Source organism: Puntigrus tetrazona, chromosome 4, assembly GCF_018831695.1.
Source record: "Puntigrus tetrazona isolate hp1 chromosome 4, ASM1883169v1, whole genome shotgun sequence".
Taxonomy (NCBI): domain Eukaryota; kingdom Metazoa; phylum Chordata; class Actinopteri; order Cypriniformes; family Cyprinidae; genus Puntigrus; species Puntigrus tetrazona.
Window position 1 is genome coordinate 20094097 of NC_056702.1, and position 12435 is coordinate 20106531.

General features: G+C 49.8%; 20 non-coding genes across 20 annotated transcripts; 7 read left to right on the top strand and 13 right to left on the bottom strand.

Moving 5' to 3' along the window:
- Nucleotides 1-577: 577 nt before the first annotated feature.
- trnal-aag lies at nucleotides 578-660 on the bottom strand. The gene has a single exon. It is a non-coding gene; the product is annotated as a tRNA-Leu (tRNA).
- A 96-nt stretch (nucleotides 661-756) lies between these two features.
- Nucleotides 757-832, top strand: trnam-cau. The gene has a single exon. It is a non-coding gene; the product is annotated as a tRNA-Met (tRNA).
- A 526-nt stretch (nucleotides 833-1358) lies between these two features.
- Nucleotides 1359-1441, bottom strand: trnal-cag. The gene has a single exon. It is a non-coding gene; the product is annotated as a tRNA-Leu (tRNA).
- A 1043-nt stretch (nucleotides 1442-2484) lies between these two features.
- On the bottom strand, nucleotides 2485-2567 carry trnal-aag. The gene has a single exon. It is a non-coding gene; the product is annotated as a tRNA-Leu (tRNA).
- A 94-nt stretch (nucleotides 2568-2661) lies between these two features.
- Nucleotides 2662-2737, top strand: trnam-cau. The gene has a single exon. It is a non-coding gene; the product is annotated as a tRNA-Met (tRNA).
- A 525-nt stretch (nucleotides 2738-3262) lies between these two features.
- Nucleotides 3263-3345, bottom strand: trnal-cag. Its single transcript has one exon. It is a non-coding gene; the product is annotated as a tRNA-Leu (tRNA).
- A 1043-nt stretch (nucleotides 3346-4388) lies between these two features.
- trnal-aag lies at nucleotides 4389-4471 on the bottom strand. The gene has a single exon. It is a non-coding gene; the product is annotated as a tRNA-Leu (tRNA).
- A 94-nt stretch (nucleotides 4472-4565) lies between these two features.
- On the top strand, nucleotides 4566-4639 carry trnam-cau. The gene has a single exon. It is a non-coding gene; the product is annotated as a tRNA-Met (tRNA).
- Nucleotides 4640-5167: 528 nt separating this feature from the next.
- On the bottom strand, nucleotides 5168-5250 carry trnal-cag. Its single transcript has one exon. It is a non-coding gene; the product is annotated as a tRNA-Leu (tRNA).
- Nucleotides 5251-6292: 1042 nt separating this feature from the next.
- On the bottom strand, nucleotides 6293-6375 carry trnal-aag. The gene has a single exon. It is a non-coding gene; the product is annotated as a tRNA-Leu (tRNA).
- A 94-nt stretch (nucleotides 6376-6469) lies between these two features.
- On the top strand, nucleotides 6470-6543 carry trnam-cau. The gene has a single exon. It is a non-coding gene; the product is annotated as a tRNA-Met (tRNA).
- Nucleotides 6544-7070: 527 nt separating this feature from the next.
- trnal-cag lies at nucleotides 7071-7153 on the bottom strand. The gene has a single exon. It is a non-coding gene; the product is annotated as a tRNA-Leu (tRNA).
- A 1043-nt stretch (nucleotides 7154-8196) lies between these two features.
- Nucleotides 8197-8279, bottom strand: trnal-aag. The gene has a single exon. It is a non-coding gene; the product is annotated as a tRNA-Leu (tRNA).
- A 95-nt stretch (nucleotides 8280-8374) lies between these two features.
- trnam-cau lies at nucleotides 8375-8448 on the top strand. Its single transcript has one exon. It is a non-coding gene; the product is annotated as a tRNA-Met (tRNA).
- A 529-nt stretch (nucleotides 8449-8977) lies between these two features.
- Nucleotides 8978-9060, bottom strand: trnal-cag. Its single transcript has one exon. It is a non-coding gene; the product is annotated as a tRNA-Leu (tRNA).
- A 1042-nt stretch (nucleotides 9061-10102) lies between these two features.
- trnal-aag lies at nucleotides 10103-10185 on the bottom strand. The gene has a single exon. It is a non-coding gene; the product is annotated as a tRNA-Leu (tRNA).
- Nucleotides 10186-10279: 94 nt separating this feature from the next.
- Nucleotides 10280-10355, top strand: trnam-cau. The gene has a single exon. It is a non-coding gene; the product is annotated as a tRNA-Met (tRNA).
- A 525-nt stretch (nucleotides 10356-10880) lies between these two features.
- On the bottom strand, nucleotides 10881-10963 carry trnal-cag. Its single transcript has one exon. It is a non-coding gene; the product is annotated as a tRNA-Leu (tRNA).
- A 1045-nt stretch (nucleotides 10964-12008) lies between these two features.
- Nucleotides 12009-12091, bottom strand: trnal-aag. Its single transcript has one exon. It is a non-coding gene; the product is annotated as a tRNA-Leu (tRNA).
- Nucleotides 12092-12185: 94 nt separating this feature from the next.
- Nucleotides 12186-12259, top strand: trnam-cau. The gene has a single exon. It is a non-coding gene; the product is annotated as a tRNA-Met (tRNA).
- Nucleotides 12260-12435: the final 176 nt, after the last annotated feature.

Sequence of the window (12435 nt, forward strand, 5' to 3'; positions counted from 1 at the left end):
TTATCTGAAGGACTTTACAGGACCCTTACTGGACAGAGCAAACAGGTCAGTGGATGATGCAGTCAATATGGGAATGCATAATGTTCTGCAACACCTAAACAGACCAGGGACTTATGTGAGGATCCTGTTTGTGGACTTTGGTTCGGCTGAACTAATGCAGTGATTTATGCAACGTGTGTCCTGGTGAGCTTTCATTTAGGTGAACATCGTGCTGGCATTTGAAGTGAAATCTTCTGTCAATGGGAGGTCGTAGAACTAAAGGAAAGGACCTGAAAGCTAGTGCTTCGTTGTTCTACCTGAACAGGCAGCAAGTATAAGACACTGCATTCAGTCCAATGCCATCTTTTTATATATAAAATGTCTCGGAAACTCATGCTGACTAATGCTGACTAATTCATGCAACGTGTGTCTTTGTGACGCTTTCTTAAGGTTTCATTGTGCAGGCCTTTGAAGCAAAAGGTTCTGTCAATGGGAATCTTCAGCCAAATTGCAGCCATCCTGACACACTCGCTTGTCCGAGCTGACTCTGGAGCCAGAGTAAAGGTCCCGAAAGCTAGCTCCTTGCTGTTCTGCCGCCTGTCAGAAGTGGGATTCGAACCCACGCCTCCAGAGGAGACTGCGACCTTAACGCAGCGCCTTAGACCGCTCGGCCATCCTGACAAAGGTGCTTGCTCACTGCCGACGCGCATTGCCGCTAGAGCTACAGGAACAGACCTGAAAACTGGTGCTTTACTGTTCTGCGCCGTAAGCTCACCAGCCTCGTTGGCGCAGTTAGGCAGCGCGTCAGTCTCATAATCTGAAGGTCGTGAGTTCGAGCCTCACACGGGCAGCTTGGTGCTTTTGCTTTTGATACCTGAGAGCACTTGGACGAAAGAGCAGATTTCTCTGTTTCCTGCCGTGTGCACAGCTCCTCTGGAGGGCCAGCAACATGGCGTGTTGTCAGGTTCCAAATCAGTTTGCTGAATCCCATCCATCCACATTGCTTTCAGTCCTGTGCCATCCTTTGATATGAGTTGTCTCGGAAACTCATGCTGAACTAATGCAGTAATTCATGCACCGTGTGTCTTTGTGAGGTTTTCTTAAGGTTTCATTGTGCTGGCCTCCCAAGCTAAAGGTTCCGTCAATGGGAATCTTTTGTGATTCTCTTCAGCCGAATTACAGCCATCCTGACACACTGGCATGTCCAGAGCTGACTCTAGAGCCACAGTAAAGGTCCCGAAAGCTAGCTCCTTGCTGTTCTGCCTGGTCAGTTAGGCAGCACGTCAGTCTCAGAATCGTGATTCCAGCAAAAGCCTGAGCAGAGTTACCAGCCTACTGGGGAAACGTCTAAGAGAACTGAAGCCAAAGGTTTTGCCGCCTGTCAGAAGTGGGATTCGAACCCACGCCTCCAGAGGAGACTGCGACCTGAACGCAGCGCCTTAGACCGCTCGGCCATCCTGACACACACGCTGTCACATCGCCGACGCATTGGGCGCTAGAGCAACGGGAAAAGACCTGAAATCCGTCCCCCACCACGGTGGCAAATCAACAACTGGCAGACGACCTGAACGAGTTCTACTGCAGGATTGAAAAGAAACCATTCTCACCTCCTGTAATCCCCTCTCCCCCACCCTGCCCTTCAACTCAGCGAAGATGACGTGTGCCAGGTCTTCAGGAAGAACAAAAGAAGAAAGGCACCAGGCCCAGACGGTGTGACTCCAGCCTGTCTGAAAACCTGTGCCGACCAACTGGCCCCCGTCTTCACACAGATTTTCAACAGATTATTGGAGCTGCGTGTAGTGCCTTCATGCTTCAAACGCTCCACCATCATCCCCATCCCAAAGAAACCCCAAATTACTGGACTTAATGATTTCAGACCCGTGGCTCTAACATCTGTGGTCATGAAATCATTTGAAAAACTGGTTTTGGCTTATCTGAAGGACTTTACAGGACCCTTACTGGACAGAGCAAACAGGTCAGTGGATGATGCAGTCAATATGGGAATGCATAATGTTCTGCAACACCTAAACAGACCAGGGACTTATGTGAGGATCCTGTTTGTGGACTTTGGTTCGGCTGAACTAATGCAGTGATTTATGCAACGTGTGTCCTGGTGAGCTTTCATTTAGGTGAACATCGTGCTGGCATTTGAAGTGAAATCTTCTGTCAATGGGAGGTCGTAGAACTAAAGGAAAGGACCTGAAAGCTAGTGCTTCGTTGTTCTACCTGAACAGGCAGCAAGTATAAGACACTGCATTCAGTCCAATGCCATCTTTTTATATAAAATGTCTCGGAAACTCATGCTGACTAATGCTGACTAATTCATGCAACGTGTGTCTTTGTGACGTTTTCTTAAGGTTTCATTGTGCAGGGCCTTGAAGCAAAAGGTTCTGTCAATGGGAATCTTCAGCCAAATTGCAGCCATCCTGACACACTCGCTTGTCCGGAGCTGACTCTGGAGCCAGAGTAAAGGTCCCAAAGCTAGCTCCTTGCTGTTCTGCCGCCTGTCAGAAGTGGGATTCGAACCCACGCCTCCAGAGGAGACTGCGACCTTAACGCAGCGCCTTAGACCGCTCGGCCATCCTGACAAAGGTGCTTGCTCACTGCCGACGCATTGCCGCTAGAGCTACAGGAACAGACCTGAAAACTGGTGCTTTACTGTTCTGCGCCGTAAGCTCACCAGCCTCGTTGGCGCAGTTAGGCAGCGCGTCAGTCTCATAATCTGAAGGTCGTGAGTTCGAGCCTCACACGGGCAGCTTGGTGCTTTTGCTTTTGATACCTGAGAGCACTTGGACGAAAGAGCAGATTTCTCTGTTTCCTGCCGTGTGCACAGCTCCTCTGGAGGGCCAGCAACATGGCGTGTTGTCAGGTTCCAAATCAGTTTGCTGAATCCCATCCATCCACATTGCTTTCAGTCCTGTGCCATCCTTTGATATGAGTTGTCTCGAAACTCATGCTGAACTAATGCAGTAATTCATGCACCGTGTGTCTTTGTGAGGTTTTCTTAAGGTTTCATTGTGCTGGCCTCCCAAGCTAAAGGTTCCGTCAATGGGAATCTTTTGTGATTCTCTTCAGCCGAATTACAGCCATCCTGACACACTGGCATGTCCAGAGCTGACTCTAGAGCCACAGTAAAGGTCCCGAAAGCTAGCTCCTTGCTGTTCTGCCTGGTCAGTTAGGCAGCACGTCAGTCTCAGAATCGTGATTCCAGCAAAAGCCTGAGCAGAGTTACCAGCCTACTGGGGAAACGTCTAAGAGAACTGAAGCCAAAGGTTTTGCCGCCTGTCAGAAGTGGGATTCGAACCCACGCCTCCAGAGGAGACTGCGACCTGAACGCAGCGCCTTAGACCGCTCGGCCATCCTGACACACACGCTGTCACATCGCCGACGCATTGGCGCTAGAGCAACGGGAAAAGACCTGAAATCCGTCCCCCACCACGGTGGCAAATCAACAACTGGCAGACGACCTGAACGAGTTCTACTGCAGGATTGAAAAGAAACCATTCTCACCTCCTGTAATCCCCTCTCCCCCCACACCTGCCCTTCAACTCAGCGAAGATGACGTGTGCCAGGTCTTCAGGAAGAACAAAAGAAGAAAGGCACCAGGCCCAGACGGTGTGACTCCAGCCTGTCTGAAAACCTGTGCCGACCAACTGGCCCCCGTCTTCACACAGATTTTCAACAGATTATTGGAGCTGCGTGTAGTGCCTTCATGCTTCAAACGCTCCACCATCATCCCCATCCCAAAGAAACCCCAAATTACTGGACTTAATGATTTCAGACCCGTGGCTCTAACATCTGTGGTCATGAAATCATTTGAAAAACTGGTTTTGGCTTATCTGAAGGACTTTACAGGACCCTTACTGGACAGAGCAAACAGGTCAGTGGATGATGCAGTCAATATGGGAATGCATAATGTTCTGCAACACCTAAACAGACCAGGGACTTATGTGAGGATCCTGTTTGTGGACTTTGGTTCGGCTGAACTAATGCAGTGATTTATGCAACGTGTGTCCTGGTGAGCTTTCATTTAGGTGAACATCGTGCTGGCATTTGAAGTGAAATCTTCTGTCAATGGGAGGTCGTAGAACTAAAGGAAAGGACCTGAAAGCTAGTGCTTCGTTGTTCTACCTGAACAGGCAGCAAGTATAAGACACTGCATTCAGTCCAATGCCATCTTTTTATATAAAATGTCTCGAAACTCATGCTGACTAATGCTGACTAATTCATGCAACGTGTGTCTTTGTGACGTTTTCTTAAGGTTTCATTGTGCAGGCCTTTGAAGCAAAAGGTTCTGTCAATGGGAATCTTCAGCCAAATTGCAGCCATCCTGACACACTCGCTTGTCCGGAGCTGACTCTGGAGCCAGAGTAAAGGTCCCGAAGCTAGCTCCTTGCTGTTCTGCCGCCTGTCAGAAGTGGGATTCGAACCCACGCCTCCAGAGGAGACTGCGACCTTAACGCAGCGCCTTAGACCGCTCGGCCATCCTGACAAAGGTGCTTGCTCACTGCCGACGCATTGCCGCTAGAGCTACAGGAACAGACCTGAAAACTGGTGCTTTACTGTTCTGCGCCGTAAGCTCACCAGCCTCGTTGGCGCAGTTAGGCAGCGCGTCAGTCTCATAATCTGAAGGTCGTGAGTTCGAGCCTCACACGGGGCAGCTTGGTGCTTTTGCTTTTGATACCTGAGAGCACTTGGACGAAAGAGCAGATTTCTCTGTTTCCTGCCGTGTGCACAGCTCCTCTGGAGGGCCAGCAACATGGCGTGTTGTCAGGTTCCAAATCAGTTTGCTGAATCCCATCCATCCACATTGCTTTCAGTCCTGTGCCATCCTTTGATATGAGTTGTCTCGAAACTCATGCTGAACTAATGCAGTAATTCATGCACCGTGTGTCTTTGTGAGGTTTTCTTAAGGTTTCATTGTGCTGGCCTCCCAAGCTAAAGGTTCCGTCAATGGGAATCTTTTGTGATTCTCTTCAGCCGAATTACAGCCATCCTGACACACTGGCATGTCCAGAGCTGACTCTAGAGCCACAGTAAAGGTCCCGAAAGCTAGCTCCTTGCTGTTCTGCCTGGTCAGTTAGGCAGCACGTCAGTCTCAGAATCGTGATTCCAGCAAAAGCCTGAGCAGAGTTACCAGCCTACTGGGGAAACGTCTAAGAGAACTGAAGCCAAAGGTTTTGCCGCCTGTCAGAAGTGGGATTCGAACCCACGCCTCCAGAGGAGACTGCGACCTGAACGCAGCGCCTTAGACCGCTCGGCCATCCTGACACACACGCTGTCACATCGCCGACGCATTGGCGCTAGAGCAACGGGAAAAGACCTGAAATCCGTCCCCCACCACGGTGGCAAATCAACAACTGGCAGACGACCTGAACGAGTTCTACTGCAGATTGAAAAGAAACCATTCTCACCTCCTGTAATCCCCTCTCCCCACACCTGCCCTTCAACTCAGCGAAGATGACGTGTGCCAGGTCTTCAGGAAGAACAAAAGAAGAAAGGCACCAGGCCCAGGCGGTGTGACTCCAGCCTGTCTGAAAACCTGTGCCGACCAACTGGCCCCGTCTTCACACAGATTTTCAACAGATTATTGGAGCTGCGTGTAGTGCCTTCATGCTTCAAACGCTCCACCATCATCCCCATCCCAAAGAAACCCCAAATTACTGGACTTAATGATTTCAGACCCGTGGCTCTAACATCTGTGGTCATGAAATCATTTGAAAAACTGGTTTTGGCTTATCTGAAGGACTTTACAGGACCCTTACTGGACAGAGCAAACAGGTCAGTGGATGATGCAGTCAATATGGGAATGCATAATGTTCTGCAACACCTAAACAGACCAGGGACTTATGTGAGGATCCTGTTTGTGGACTTTGGTTCGGCTGAACTAATGCAGTGATTTATGCAACGTGTGTCCTGGTGAGCTTTCATTTAGGTGAACATCGTGCTGGCATTTGAAGTGAAATCTTCTGTCAATGGGAGGTCGTAGAACTAAAGGAAAGGACCTGAAAGCTAGTGCTTCGTTGTTCTACCTGAACAGGCAGCAAGTATAAGACACTGCATTCAGTCCAATGCCATCTTTTTATATAAAATGTCTCGGAAACTCATGCTGACTAATGCTGACTAATTCATGCAACGTGTGTCTTTGTGACGTTTTCTTAAGGTTTCATTGTGCAGGCCTTTGAAGCAAAAGGTTCTGTCAATGGGAATCTTCAGCCAAATTGCAGCCATCCTGACACACTCGCTTGTCCGGAGCTGACTCTGGAGCCAGAGTAAAGGTCCCAAAGAACTAGCTCCTTGCTGTTCTGCCGCCTGTCAGAAGTGGGATTCGAACCCACGCCTCCAGAGGAGACTGCGACCTTAACGCAGCGCCTTAGACCGCTCGGCCATCCTGACAAAGGTGCTTGCTCACTGCCGACGCATTGCCGCTAGAGCTACAGGAACAGACCTGAAAACTGGTGCTTTACTGTTCTGCGCCGTAAGCTCACCAGCCTCGTTGGCGCAGTTAGGCAGCGCGTCAGTCTCATAATCTGAAGGTCGTGAGTTCGAGCCTCACACGGGGCAGCTTGGTGCTTTTGCTTTTGATACCTGAGAGCACTTGGACGAAAGAGCAGATTTCTCTGTTTCCTGCCGTGTGCACAGCTCCTCTGGAGGGCCAGCAACATGGCGTGTTGTCAGGTTCCAAATCAGTTTGCTGAATCCCATCCATCCACATTGCTTTCAGTCCTGTGCCATCCTTTGATATGAGTTGTCTCGAAACTCATGCTGAACTAATGCAGTAATTCATGCACCGTGTGTCTTTGTGAGGTTTTCTTAAGGTTTCATTGTGCTGGCCTCCCAAGCTAAAGGTTCCGTCAATGGGAATCTTTTGTGATTCTCTTCAGCCAAATTACAGCCATCCTGACACACTGGCATGTCCAGAGCTGACTCTAGAGCCACAGTAAAGGTCCCAAAGCTAGCTCCTTGCTGTTCTGCCTGGTCAGTTAGGCAGCACGTCAGTCTCAGAATCGTGATTCCAGCAAAAGCCTGAGCAGAGTTACCAGCCTACTGGGGAAACGTCTAAGAGAACTGAAGCCAAAGGTTTTGCCGCCTGTCAGAAGTGGGATTCGAACCCACGCCTCCAGAGGAGACTGCGACCTGAACGCAGCGCCTTAGACCGCTCGGCCATCCTGACACACACGCTGTCACATCGCCGACGCATTGGCGCTAGAGCAACGGAAAAGACCTGAAATCCGTCCCCCACCACGGTGGCAAATCAACAACTGGCAGACGACCTGAACGAGTTCTACTGCAGGATTGAAAAGAAACCATTCTCACCTCCTGTAATCCCCCTCTCCCCCACACCTGCCCTTCAACTCAGCGAAGATGACGTGTGCCAGGTCTTCAGGAAGAACAAAAGAAGAAAGGCACCAGGCCCAGACGGTGTGACTCCAGCCTGTCTGAAAACCTGTGCCGACCAACTGGCCCCGTCTTCACACAGATTTTCAACAGATTATTGGAGCTGCGTGTAGTGCCTTCATGCTTCAAACGCTCCACCATCATCCCCATCCCAAAGAAACCCCAAATTACTGGACTTAATGATTTCAGACCCGTGGCTCTAACATCTGTGGTCATGAAATCATTTGAAAAACTGGTTTTGGCTTATCTGAAGGACTTTACAGGACCCTTACTGGACAGAGCAAACAGGTCAGTGGATGATGCAGTCAATATGGGAATGCATAATGTTCTGCAACACCTAAACAGACCAGGGACTTATGTGAGGATCCTGTTTGTGGACTTTGGTTCGGCTGAACTAATGCAGTGATTTATGCAACGTGTGTCCTGGTGAGCTTTCATTTAGGTGAACATCGTGCTGGCATTTGAAGTGAAATCTTCTGTCAATGGGAGGTCGTAGAACTAAAGGAAAGGACCTGAAAGCTAGTGCTTCGTTGTTCTACCTGAACAGGCAGCAAGTATAAGACACTGCATTCAGTCCAATGCCATCTTTTTATATAAAATGTCTCGAAACTCATGCTGACTAATGCTGACTAATTCATGCAACGTGTGTCTTTGTGACGTTTTCTTAAGGTTTCATTGTGCAGGCCTTTGAAGCAAAAAGGTTCTGTCAATGGGAATCTTCAGCCAAATTGCAGCCATCCTGACACACTCGCTTGTCCGGAGCTGACTCTGGAGCCAGAGTAAAGGTCCCGAAAGCTAGCTCCTTGCTGTTCTGCCGCCTGTCAGAAGTGGGATTCGAACCCACGCCTCCAGAGGAGACTGCGACCTTAACGCAGCGCCTTAGACCGCTCGGCCATCCTGACAAAGGTGCTTGCTCACTGCCGACGCATTGCCGCTAGAGCTACAGGAACAGACCTGAAAACTGGTGCTTTACTGTTCTGCGCCGTAAAGCTCACCAGCCTCGTTGGCGCAGTTAGGCAGCGCGTCAGTCTCATAATCTGAAGGTCGTGAGTTCGAGCCTCACACGGGGCAGCTTGGTGCTTTTGCTTTTGATACCTGAGAGCACTTGGACGAAAGAGCAGATTTCTCTGTTTCCTGCCGTGTGCACAGCTCCTCTGGAGGGCCAGCAACATGGCGTGTTGTCAGGTTCCAAATCAGTTTGCTGAATCCCATCCATCCACATTGCTTTCAGTCCTGTGCCATCCTTTGATATGAGTTGTCTCGGAAACTCATGCTGAACTAATGCAGTAATTCATGCACCGTGTGTCTTTGTGAGGTTTTCTTAAGGTTTCATTGTGCTGGCCTCCCAAGCTAAAGGTTCCGTCAATGGGAATCTTTTGTGATTCTCTTCAGCCGAATTACAGCCATCCTGACACACTGGCATGTCCAGAGCTGACTCTAGAGCCACAGTAAAGGTCCCGAAAGCTAGCTCCTTGCTGTTCTGCCTGGTCAGTTAGGCAGCACGTCAGTCTCAGAATCGTGATTCCAGCAAAAGCCTGAGCAGAGTTACCAGCCTACTGGGGAAACGTCTAAGAGAACTGAAGCCAAAGGTTTTGCCGCCTGTCAGAAGTGGGATTCGAACCCACGCCTCCAGAGGAGACTGCGACCTGAACGCAGCGCCTTAGACCGCTCGGCCATCCTGACACACACGCTGTCACATCGCCGACGCATTGGCGCTAGAGCAACGGGAAAAGACCTGAAATCCGTCCCCCACCACGGTGGCAAATCAACAACTGGCAGACGACCTGAACGAGTTCTCTGCAGGATTGAAAAGAAACCATTCTCACCTCCTGTAATCCCCTCTCCCCCACCTGCCCCTTCAACTCAGCGAAGATGACGTGTGCCAGGTCTTCAGGAAGAACAAAAGAAGAAAGGCACCAGGCCCAGACGGTGTGACTCCAGCCTGTCTGAAAACCTGTGCCGACCAACTGGCCCCCGTCTTCACACAGATTTTCAACAGATTATTGGAGCTGCGTGTAGTGCCTTCATGCTTCAAACGCTCCACCATCATCCCCATCCCAAAGAAACCCCAAATTACTGGACTTAATGATTTCAGACCCGTGGCTCTAACATCTGTGGTCATGAAATCATTTGAAAAACTGGTTTTGGCTTATCTGAAGGACTTTACAGGACCCTTACTGGACAGAGCAAACAGGTCAGTGGATGATGCAGTCAATATGGGAATGCATAATGTTCTGCAACACCTAAACAGACCAGGGACTTATGTGAGGATCCTGTTTGTGGACTTTGGTTCGGCTGAACTAATGCAGTGATTTATGCAACGTGTGTCCTGGTGAGCTTTCATTTAGGTGAACATCGTGCTGGCATTTGAAGTGAAATCTTCTGTCAATGGGAGGTCGTAGAACTAAAGGAAAGGACCTGAAAGCTAGTGCTTCGTTGTTCTACCTGAACAGGCAGCAAGTATAAGACACTGCATTCAGTCCAATGCCATCTTTTTATATAAAATGTCTCGGAAACTCATGCTGACTAATGCTGACTAATTCATGCAACGTGTGTCTTTGTGACGTTTTCTTAAGGTTTCATTGTGCAGGCCTTTGAAGCAAAAGGTTCTGTCAATGGGAATCTTCAGCCAAATTGCAGCCATCCTGACACACTCGCTTGTCCGGAGCTGACTCTGGAGCCAGAGTAAAGGTCCCGAAAGCTAGCTCCTTGCTGTTCTGCCGCCTGTCAGAAGTGGGATTCGAACCCACGCCTCCAGAGGAGACTGCGACCTTAACGCAGCGCCTTAGACCGCTCGGCCATCCTGACAAAGGTGCTTGCTCACTGCCGACGCATTGCCGCTAGAGCTACAGGAACAGACCTGAAAACTGGTGCTTTACTGTTCTGCGCCGTAAGCTCACCAGCCTCGTTGGCGCAGTTAGGCAGCGCGTCAGTCTCATAATCTGAAGGTCGTGAGTTCGAGCCTCACACGGGCAGCTTGGTGCTTTTGCTTTTGATACCTGAGAGCACTTGGACGAAAGAGCAGATTTCTCTGTTTCCTGCCGTGTGCACAGCTCCTCTGGAGGGCCAGCAACATGGCGTGTTGTCAGGTTCCAAATCAGTTTGCTGAATCCCATCCATCCACATTGCTTTCAGTCCTGTGCCATCCTTTGATATGAGTTGTCTCGAAACTCATGCTGAACTAATGCAGTAATTCATGCACCGTGTGTCTTTGTGAGGTTTTCTTAAGGTTTCATTGTGCTGGCCTCCCAAGCTAAAGGTTCCGTCAATGGGAATCTTTTGTGATTCTCTTCAGCCGAATTACAGCCATCCTGACACACTGGCATGTCCAGAGCTGACTCTAGAGCCACAGTAAAGGTCCCGAAAGCTAGCTCCTTGCTGTTCTGCCTGGTCAGTTAGGCAGCACGTCAGTCTCAGAATCGTGATTCCAGCAAAAGCCTGAGCAGAGTTACCAGCCTACTGGGGAAACGTCTAAGAGAACTGAAGCCAAAGGTTTTGCCGCCTGTCAGAAGTGGGATTCGAACCCACGCCTCCAGAGGAGACTGCGACCTGAACGCAGCGCCTTAGACCGCTCGGCCATCCTGACACACACGCTGTCACATCGCCGACGCATTGGCGCTAGAGCAACGGGAAAAGACCTGAAATCCGTCCCGCCACCACGGTGGCAAATCAACAACTGGCAGACGACCTGAACGAGTTCTACTGCAGGATTGAAAAGAAACCATTCTCACCTCCTGTAATCCCCCTCTCCCCCACACCTGCCCTTCAACTCAGCGAAGATGACGTGTGCCAGGTCTTCAGGAAGAACAAAAGAAGAAAGGCACCAGGCCCAGACGGTGTGACTCCAGCCTGTCTGAAAACCTGTGCCGACCAACTGGCCCCCGTCTTCACACAGATTTTCAACAGATTATTGGAGCTGCGTGTAGTGCCTTCATGCTTCAAACGCTCCACCATCATCCCCATCCCAAAGAAACCCCAAATTACTGGACTTAATGATTTCAGACCCGTGGCTCTAACATCTGTGGTCATGAAATCATTTGAAAAACTGGTTTTGGCTTATCTGAAGGACTTTACAGGACCCTTACTGGACAGAGCAAACAGGTCAGTGGATGATGCAGTCAATATGGGAATGCATAATGTTCTGCAACACCTAAACAGACCAGGGACTTATGTGAGGATCCTGTTTGTGGACTTTGGTTCGGCTGAACTAATGCAGTGATTTATGCAACGTGTGTCCTGGTGAGCTTTCATTTAGGTTAACATCGTGCTGGCATTTGAAGTGAAATCTTCTGTCAATGGGAGGTCGTAGAACTAAAGGAAAGGACCTGAAAGCTAGTGCTTCGTTGTTCTACCTGAACAGGCAGCAAGTATAAGACACTGCATTCAGTCCAATGCCATCTTTTTATATAAAATGTCTCGGAAACTCATGCTGACTAATGCTGACTAATTCATGCAACGTGTGTCTTTGTGACGTTTTCTTAAGGTTTCATTGTGCAGGCCTTTGAAGCAAAAGGTTCTGTCAATGGGAATCTTCAGCCAAATTGCAGCCATCCTGACACACTCGCTTGTCCGGAGCTGACTCTGGAGCCAGAGTAAAGGTCCCAAAGCTAGCTCCTTGCTGTTCTGCCGCCTGTCAGAAGTGGGATTCGAACCCACGCCTCCAGAGGAGACTGCGACCTTAACGCAGCGCCTTAGACCGCTCGGCCATCCTGACAAAGGTGCTTGCTCACTGCCGACGCATTGCCGCTAGAGCTACAGGAACAGACCTGAAAACTGGTGCTTTACTGTTCTGCGCCGTCAGCTCACCAGCCTCGTTGGCGCAGTTAGGCAGCGCGTCAGTCTCATAATCTGAAGGTCGTGAGTTCGAGCCTCACACGGGGCAGCTTGGTGCTTTTGCTTTTGATACCTGAGAGCACTTGGACGAAAGAGCAGATTTCTCTGTTTCCTGCCATGTGCACAGCTCCTCTGGAGGGCCAGCAACATGGCGTGTTGTCAGGTTCCAAATCAGTTTGCTGAATCCCATCCATCCACATTGCTTTCAGTCCTGTGCCATCCTTT